At 40.3% G+C, this 8,795-nt stretch overlaps 1 long non-coding RNA gene across 1 annotated transcript; it reads left to right on the top strand.

Moving 5' to 3' along the window:
• Window positions 1-273: 273 nt before the first annotated feature.
• Window positions 274-4,048, top strand: LOC143862718 (uncharacterized). Its single transcript, XR_013240445.1, has 2 exons — window positions 274-513; window positions 3,703-4,048. It is a non-coding gene; the product is annotated as an uncharacterized LOC143862718 (long non-coding RNA).
• The last annotated feature ends 4,747 nt before the right edge of the window (window positions 4,049-8,795 follow it).

The raw sequence follows: 8,795 nt of genomic DNA, 5'->3' as shown, positions 1-8,795 counted from the left end.
GAGAACCCCCTCTATCATTGATTTATATGTTTTAGGTCATTAATATCTTGATCTGACTTTACGGATCATCAATCGGGACAAAATAAGCTAGGGTCACTTCATAGCCCGGACCCTGATTCCATTCCGAGACCCGATTTCCGTAAATCGTTAGATCAATGGCAGATCATGACCTGGGTCTAACCATCCAAAACCACCTAACCTCTCCTCTCATCCTAACCATTCAAACCTCACCTAACCTCACCTAACCTCTCCTCCCATCATAACCATCCAAACCTCACCTAACCTCACCTAACCTCACCTAACATCACCTAACCTCACCTAACCTTACCTAACCTCACCTAACCTCACCTAACCTCCTATCCCATTCTCCTATAAATACCCTCTCATCTCACCAAAGAAAAGAAGGAAAAAAAAGAAAAGAGGAGAGAACCCCTCTCTTAGAAAATTCAAGCCCTCTCTCTAGACCAAATCCCTCTTCTCCATAAGTTTGCATGGAATATCGTCTACAAAAAGGTATGTCTTTTGGAATTTTATTTTCTTTTCTATATTTGTAGGATTGAGTGTTGTTTTGCGTATATTTTGGTTGATGTCATGTTTAATTTTGTACTAGTTTGGCCTTGGTCATGTTCTCACTTATGCTAAATATAATTAATGTGTTAGGGTCATTAGAACCTATTTGCAATGGGATGTTGAAATCATTGGCTTGTTAGGGAATTTAGATTTCTTTTGGGAAAACAATTCATTAAAAATTTTGAACATTTACAAGAAAGAAAACTTGAATTTTACATGAATTATCAAAACCCATTTAATTTGGCTTACAAAACCTCCATCTTTCAATTGATAACAACAGCCCCCACTCCAATTTGATAACAACAGCCCCACTCAATCTCAAGAACCCAATATCCATACCCCACCTTGCCAAGTAGATAAAAACAACCCCTTTTTCAAACATCCCATTTGAATCTAATCTCAGGCCCATTCAAGCCATTTTTCATATTCACCGTCTTTTAATCACTAAAAAAATAAGAACTATCAAAAGAAAACATGGGGGTGCCAATATCATTCCCGTCATAGTGCTAGCTGTTAGACTTTAAACAGATTTTTCGACCTCTAAACAACAGAATCGTGGGAAATGGTTAACTACAAAGTCGTAGATATTTTCGTGCCGTTTCCAACGAGTATTCGTGCTAGATCAGACAGCGAGCGGTTAAAAAGTTAAGTCCAAAATGGTTGCGGCACACCTTTAGGCATTTCCAGTTTAATGTTGCTGTCCTTTTGTTTGCAACACAAATTCGAACCTCTAAATCACAGATTTACAAACAATGGAGAACTACAAAGTTGTAGCCCTATAAAAGATCTTTCCAACGCATGTTTGTACGTTGAATTTGGCCAAGCGGTTAAAGAGTTACGACAGTTTTAGTGGGCTGCATTTGTCAGATCTTTTAATGGTCAATGGTTTGTCGAATTTGTGCAATTGTCAAAACTTGGTTGTGTTAACGTCATTTTCCAAACCAAAATCGAAAGACATTAATCTAAAGTACATCCAACCTAAAATTAACAAAACTAAAATTCACCCATTTAAAATCCACTGATAAAAATCCGTTAAAAGCCATTAACCAAAAGACCACTAAAAATTTCAAATGAAACTAAAACCTTCTAAATAAACAACTTTAAAAGCTACCAAACACACTAAATACCTTCAGATAATAAAAGCTTCAAGAAAACTCTAAAAGTTTCCACAAACCCAAAAGAATTCGAGATTCCCAAGAGCCGGTGGATTCAAAATTCCTTTAGGAACCCTTAGAGCCCAATTTAGGAACACTGGTGTCGTGTCGTGTCGTGTCCTAAGTTTTAGGGAGTCTTAGGTTTTAGGGAGTCCTAGAGTCAGGAGTCCGGCCTCATCACGGACGCTTGCTATGTATAGCAACCGTGCCATAGGTCTAGTTACACTAGTCACCCAATCTTTCCCTAGGACAAGCCTAGTAAACTAGGATGTAAGGCAAACCTGCATTAGTCTAAGGGACCATTTGCATTTAGATGAGAATCATATAGCATCTTAGATGAAATCCTAAGATAATAAAATCTTCAACTTGAATTAAATAACTTCTCCTAAAACTGTTGAAACAGTCAATCCCGTCTAGGTCGGTGTCTTAGTTGAGTTAGGCATATGTAACTTAGCTTAGGTGCACCGAACTACGTCGACTCTGATCCCAGTGAGGCTTGGGTACGTAGGCAGCTTGGATGTCTGATGGCATACCACCCGCGAGTCGGCACCACAAACAAATTGTGGTGTTTTGTATATTAATTTTCTTGTAAATGCTTAATCAAATCACTTAGGACTTTCCATGAAATTAGAATTTTAGGAGAACTTTCACTTAGATTGAATCCAGACAAATTAATAAATCAAGATACACATTTAGGATTCACATTGAAATTAGATCATAGGATGCATGTCACTTAGTTCGCACATTAACATAGAGTTGAATGAGCCATTTAAAATAAATTTAAAAGAGTTAGCTTTTGGAATCGAAGACCGATTATCGGGCAAGAATGGTGCATGTGGTGGATAACTCCCCATACCTTCCATTCTCGTAACCAGGTAGCGAGTCTAGATTTCTGGTTAATTACGGGTCCTAGATCCCACATCTAGGTGGCGACTCTGTCAGTCTCTTTCGTGTGGAATTCGGATTGCCTTAGTGATCCCAAGTTCACAGGAAAGATTAATTCAAATCAATAATAAAATGAACACGCCAATCGCGTGGATACGAGAGACCAAGAGAGAGTGCGAGGCGGCTCGCGCCCCACACCCCTCTCGCGGGATCAGGGTACCACAGTCTGGCGACTCTGCTGGGGATCACCTAACTTCATTAAAACTTCAAAAGATAATTCATTTGAATTTAATTTTAAATGGCTCATAAAAACTCTATACTTGTTAGATTAGTTTGTCTTGTTTTATTTTCTCATCACATTTTACTCAAACTTAATTTAACAAAACCTGAAGGCATCATAGATTGCGCAAACATATTGCACACACTTACATCACTTGCATCTAAACCATGCGTCTCACGTGCACACACATCCTATTTTAGGAACCCGGAGTGTTATCTAGCATGGTTGACTGGGATTTCATCACCTGGTGCCTCTGTTCTAGAGAAGCATTCCACCCTTAGCCTAGTACCTTTATGGTACGTAAACGGATCTCTTGTTCACGTACTGATACGCCGGACACTGGTACAGTATATCGAACAGGGATTCGCGCTAAGGGAACTCTTGGCCTTACCCCTAGATTAACCCACACATGCATGTAGTATACGAACACATGTGCATCACGTGTGTGAGCCTAGTTTAGGATATCCTACCCATTTGTGTCTAGATTAGGCCGTGGTCCATCTTCCAATGGCTACGATCGGTCCTTAGATACACGAACAAAGTCATGAGTCGAGATCCTCTCTCCACTCCGCTAGATTAGGATTAGGGTTGATGCCTTCAGGTAACACTGTTAAAATGTGTGAAGATTAAAAACTTTCCCTTTGGGGTTAGGATATAAATCCCATCATTTTCAAAGATCTCATAGGATTAGTCATTCATGATCTATCCGTTGAAAGCAATCTTATGCTATCTCATCTAATCTCTTGATCGTGCGTCTTTCATTCTTCTGTCATACAATTCGATCGTATCTTCATGCCATCCCCTAACTGGCAGGAGCAGAATCTCACAATCTTTCGATTATGCAATCTCATGATCTGATCATGCCTGGTCCAGATGATCCAATCTTACTTGTACCCTTAGTCCTTTCTTACTCTAAGGGCAACCTTTTTCAAGAATATTTTGCTAAGTCCTTCAGAGTTCACTATCATAATCCTTGAACTAGGGGCATTCCCCTATGCGAATCAGTCATCATGGTCAGTACAATTGTTGAGTCCGGTCTTACATTTCAAGGTCAATGCCTAGTCCAGGCAAATCATCTCTCTTTTTTATTTAGAGTTGTGAATCCTGAGCATGTTCAGGATAGGTCGTGTCCAATAATTCACTTGTGTTTGTTTCTTAAGTGTGCTTCTGATCTTAAAATAAGACTCCCTCCTCAAATGAGGACAAAATTGACGAAACTCCACTTGAGTCACAGCAATTACTTGAACAAGAGGAGGAGCGCCAATCCCAGCTTTTCAAAAATGAAATTGAAGTGGTAAACGCTGGCACTGAAACTTTGATTCAGTGAATGCCGATTGAAAATACATTACCCTCTGAAGAGTGTGAAGAATTGATAAAATTATTTCAAGAATAAGAAGATTGTCTAGAAAAGCTACAACCGATACCAGGGGCAAGACATGGATGGAAAGCTCAAAGAAAATGAAGAAAGTGAGAAGATATATGCTATACAAGGGGCATAGAGTGGAAACAACTTTCATATTTTCAATCAATGACGTTGGTTCTCAAATTCATAACATAAAGCCAACAAATTCAAGATAAGAAGTTCAAGAGCAAGCAATGAAAAGTGATCATCAGATATCGAGAGTACGAATCCATAGATGGAGGATGTCAAAGAACAAGTTTCGCTCTATGAAAGTCAAAAGCACGTATTAGAATCTTGAAAGAAGAAGATCCATTATCTCTTACCTGGAAATGCCGTCAAACTCCGCGAAAAAAAAAAAAAACAAAAGAGAAAAAAAAATAATCAGTACCAGAGGGACTCTAGTAACCTAGATCGATTCCCAATCTGAACATCGAAAGGCCTCCTTTGGCCGATTAAATCCCAAAATCAAAACCCAATGTCAAAAGAATACCGATTTGCAAACCCTTCGAGCCTAAATCAAATTTTCTTGAAAACCCATCAAACTTGGGGCATTCCCCCGAACTACGCGAGACCTGATCCCTATACTGGGGTACGTAGGCAACTCGGTTGAACCGAGTTCGGTCGATTCAAAAAGGAAAAGAAATTCAATCCTTTCAAAAAAAAAAAAGAGAGGGACAAGTTCCAAAAGAAGAGAAGTTAATTGTTCCAGAAAGAAAAGAAAAAAGGAAAAAAAAATCAAACAATTTATCTTCAAACTAGGGGCATTCGCCCTGAACTACACACGACCTGATTCCTACCTTGGGATATGTAGGCGACCTGTTCACAGGTTCGGTCGAAATCTTTGTTGAGCCTTAAGCCATTCTTTGAAAAGCCCTATCCTACCTATAAAAGTCCTTCTGGTGTTCAGAACTAATGAGCTAGGTCCTGAGATACAATAAAAAAATGAAATGATGATGAATAAGAAAAATAACGGAGTTTGAAGATCTGCTAGACTGAAAACCTGAAAGGGCGGTCTAGGCAAAATTTAAGATCATTCCCCTGCTAAGTTGAAAACCCGAAAGGGCGGCTTAGGCAAAAGCTAAGGGGATAGCCTGCTGGATCGAAAACCTAGAAAGGTGGTTCAGGCAAAAGTTAAGGCTAGCGCGGTCCGCCAAGTTAAAAACCCTGAAGAGGTGACTTGGTCACGGTAAGAGAATCAGTATAAGAAGGCAACAGCCGGTATCAAGACTGAAGATCAACTGAAGTTCAAGCAAATTCAAGTGATATCCTCAAAACTGGGGGCATTGAAGCTAAGCAATCTTAGGGGTCGTAATTAAATTCTTGAGGCATTACTGTTTCGAGGAAGAAGTCCGGTGTTTACCAATTGAAAAACTATTCCTTGAAAGGATAGACTTACCAAACAAAACATTAACTAAGTCAGAAGCATCACTATGTTTGTCAGTATAGTCAGTCAATCTTTATTATTCTAAGTTCACTCCTTCAGGGCTGCTCAATCCTTTGAGTAGTGCCTTTCATCTAAGTTTTCTCTTTAGAAAGAGTCAATTGTCGTTCCTATGTCCAAATGATGTAACTGTCTTGGTGAAGGAGGCCAGGCCTAGGCAGCTCCCTGCAATTATACCTGAAAGAGCTCGAGAATTTAGTCAAACAACTTCATTTCAAAGAAGATCAGCTCAGAAAAATTCAGAAGTAGAAACATCAGAAAGCCCAGCTTCCGTAAAAAGATCATACCCCAGGAAGGCACCTTAAGCTTGGAAGAACCTCAGATGCAATGGTGGTTGAGCCAATTTCTCAGAAAGATGAACCATTCAAATTCATAATTCCCTTCCGGTTAGTTATCCTGGTCAAGAAATGTTTATCTAAACACCTGTCAAGAAGCAGATCCCGCTTTTCCATGTTAATATCCAAGAGAGTCGTTGTTCTAAATTACCAATCTCAAATGTCTTGTTCAAGGTTTCAGTTATCAAAATCCCCAGAAGACAAGACCAGCAGTCTCTTTGAGAAAAATCTTGTTGAAGTTTCATAAAAATGTTCCTAATCCATTCTTGCTAGTAATGGTTCTTCGTTCCAAAGGTTTGCCGTTTAATCATTCGTCAAAGTCCTAGTTTCCAACATCTTTGTCGGGCACGATCCATAATATCCCCGATTTCATTGAGTTCAAAAAAATAAAAAATTCATCAAATCCAATCTTACGTCAAATTCAAGTTCATGGAAAATCTCTAAATTCTTCGAGCCCGTTTGTGAACGGTACCTCTTTTCTCGAGCCCATTTGCAAATGGCCTCGTCTTCTCCTTGAGCCCGTTTGTGAACGGTGCCTCATCTCTCGAGTCCATTTGTGAATGGTTTCGTCTTCTCCTTGAGCCCATTTGTGAACGGTGCCTCATTTTCTGAGTTCATTTATGAATGGTCTCATGTCCTCCTTGAGCCCGTTTGTGGACGGTGCCTCATTTCTCAAAAAATCAAAAATTCATCAAATCCAATCCCCAATTCAAAAAATCCAATCCTACGTCAAATTCAAATTCATAAAAATCTCTAAATTTTTCATTGTTGAATTCATCAATCAAAGCTATATTGTGTCGTCGAGCCCGTTTGTGAACGGTGCCTCATTTCTCGAGCCCATTTGTGAATGGTCTCGTCTTCTCCTTGAGCCCGTTTGCGGACGGTACCTCATTTCCCAAAAATAAAAATTCATCAAATCCAATCCCCGATTCAAACAAATCCAATCTTACGTCAAATTCAAGTTCATGAAAAATCTCATGTCCTCTTTGAGCCCTTCTGTGAAAGGTGCCTCATTTCTCGAGGCCGTTTGTGAATGGTCTCGTCTTCTCCTTGAGCCCGTTTGCGGACGGTACCTCATTTCCCAAAAATAAAAAATTCATCAAAACCAATCCCCGATTCAAACAAACCCAATCTTACGTCAAATTCAAGTTCATGAAAAATCTCATGCCCTCTTTGAGCCCGTTTGTGAACGGTGCCTCTTTTCTCGAGGCCATTTGGGGATGGTCTCGTCTTCTCCTTGAACCCGTTTGTGAACATGTTTCTCATTCTCTGAGTCCATTTGTGAATGGTCTCATGTCCTCTTTGAGCCCGTTTGTGAACGGTGCCTCTTTTCTCGAGGCCATTTGTGAATGGTCTCATCTTCTCCTTGAGCCCGTTTGCGGACGGTACCTCATTTTCCAAAAATAAAAATTTTTATCAAATCCAAATCCTTAATTAAAAAATAAAAATAAAAATCCATTCCTACGTCAAATTCAAGTTCATAAAAAAATCCCTAAATTCTTCGAGCCCGTTTGTGAACGGTGCCTCATTTCTCGAGTCCATTTGTGAATGGTCTCGTCTTCTCTTCGAACCCGTTTGTGAACAGGTGTCTCATTCTCTGAGTCCATTTGTGAATGGTCTCATCTTCTCCTTGAGCCCGTTTGTGAACGGTGCCTCATTTTCTGAGTCCATTTGTGAATGGTCTCGTGTCCTCTTTGAGCCCGTTTGTGAACGGTGCCTCATTTCTCGAGTCCATTTGTGAATGGTCTTGTCTTCTCCTTGAGCCCGTTTGTGAACGGTGCCTCATTTCTCGAATCCATTTGTGAATGGTCTTGTCTTCTCCTTGAGCCCGTTTGTGAACGGTGCCTCATTTCTCGAATCCATTTGTGAATGGTCTCGTCTTCTCCTTGAGCCCGTTGGTGAACGGTGCCTCATTTCTCGAGTCCATTTGTGAATGGTCTCGTCTTCTCCTTGAGCCTGTTTGTGAATGGTGCCTCATTTCTCGAGTCCATTTGTGAATGGTCTTGTCTTATCCTTGAGCCCGTTTGTGAATGGTGCCTCTTTTCTCGAATCCATTTGTGAATGGTATCGTCCTCCTTGAGCCCGTTTGTGAACGGTGCCTCATTTCTCGAGTCCATTTGTGAATGGTCTTGTCTTCTCCTTGAGCCCGTTTGTGAACGGTGCCTCTTTTCTCGAATCCATTTGTGAATGGTATCGTCCTCCTTGAGCCCGTTTGTGAACGGTGCCTCATTTCTCGAGTCCATTTGTGAATGGTCTTGTCTTCTCCTTGAGCCCGTTTGTGAACGGTGCCTCTTTTCTCGAGTCCATTTGTGAATGGTTTTCTATCCTCCTTGAGGCCGTTTGTGAACGGTGCCTCATTATCCAAGTCCATTTGGGAATGCTTCTTATCCTCGTTGAACCCGCTTGTGAGCGGCGTCTCATCTCCTTCTAAAAACTGTTTGAGAGCGATCTTTGTCCTTTCCCTTCAGAATCCATTCGAAAATGATATCTCATTCTCTAATTGCCCGTTTGTGAACGGCGCCGCATCGAGTTTTTATTATTATTCAAGTTCTAGGGTTTCATCTAAGGTTTTGCATTATGTTAAGGTGCGTTGTGTCTAGAGAGTCCTTTGTCGATTAAAACTACGCAAAATGGTTCTGTCATTTTTAACTTTGGTATTCAATGACTACGTCATCTCTACCAAAGAGGGGCATCTGTAGACACCCCATTTTGTTTTGTTTTAATCAAC

This window comes from Tasmannia lanceolata, unplaced genomic scaffold (assembly GCF_043159265.1).
Source record: "Tasmannia lanceolata isolate RefF3 unplaced genomic scaffold, GAP_Taslan_0.1 ptg000037l, whole genome shotgun sequence".
Lineage (NCBI taxonomy): Eukaryota > Viridiplantae > Streptophyta > Magnoliopsida > Canellales > Winteraceae > Tasmannia > Tasmannia lanceolata.
The sequence above is the reverse complement of the archived record's forward strand: the minus strand, read 5'-3'. Positions and strand labels throughout refer to the sequence as shown.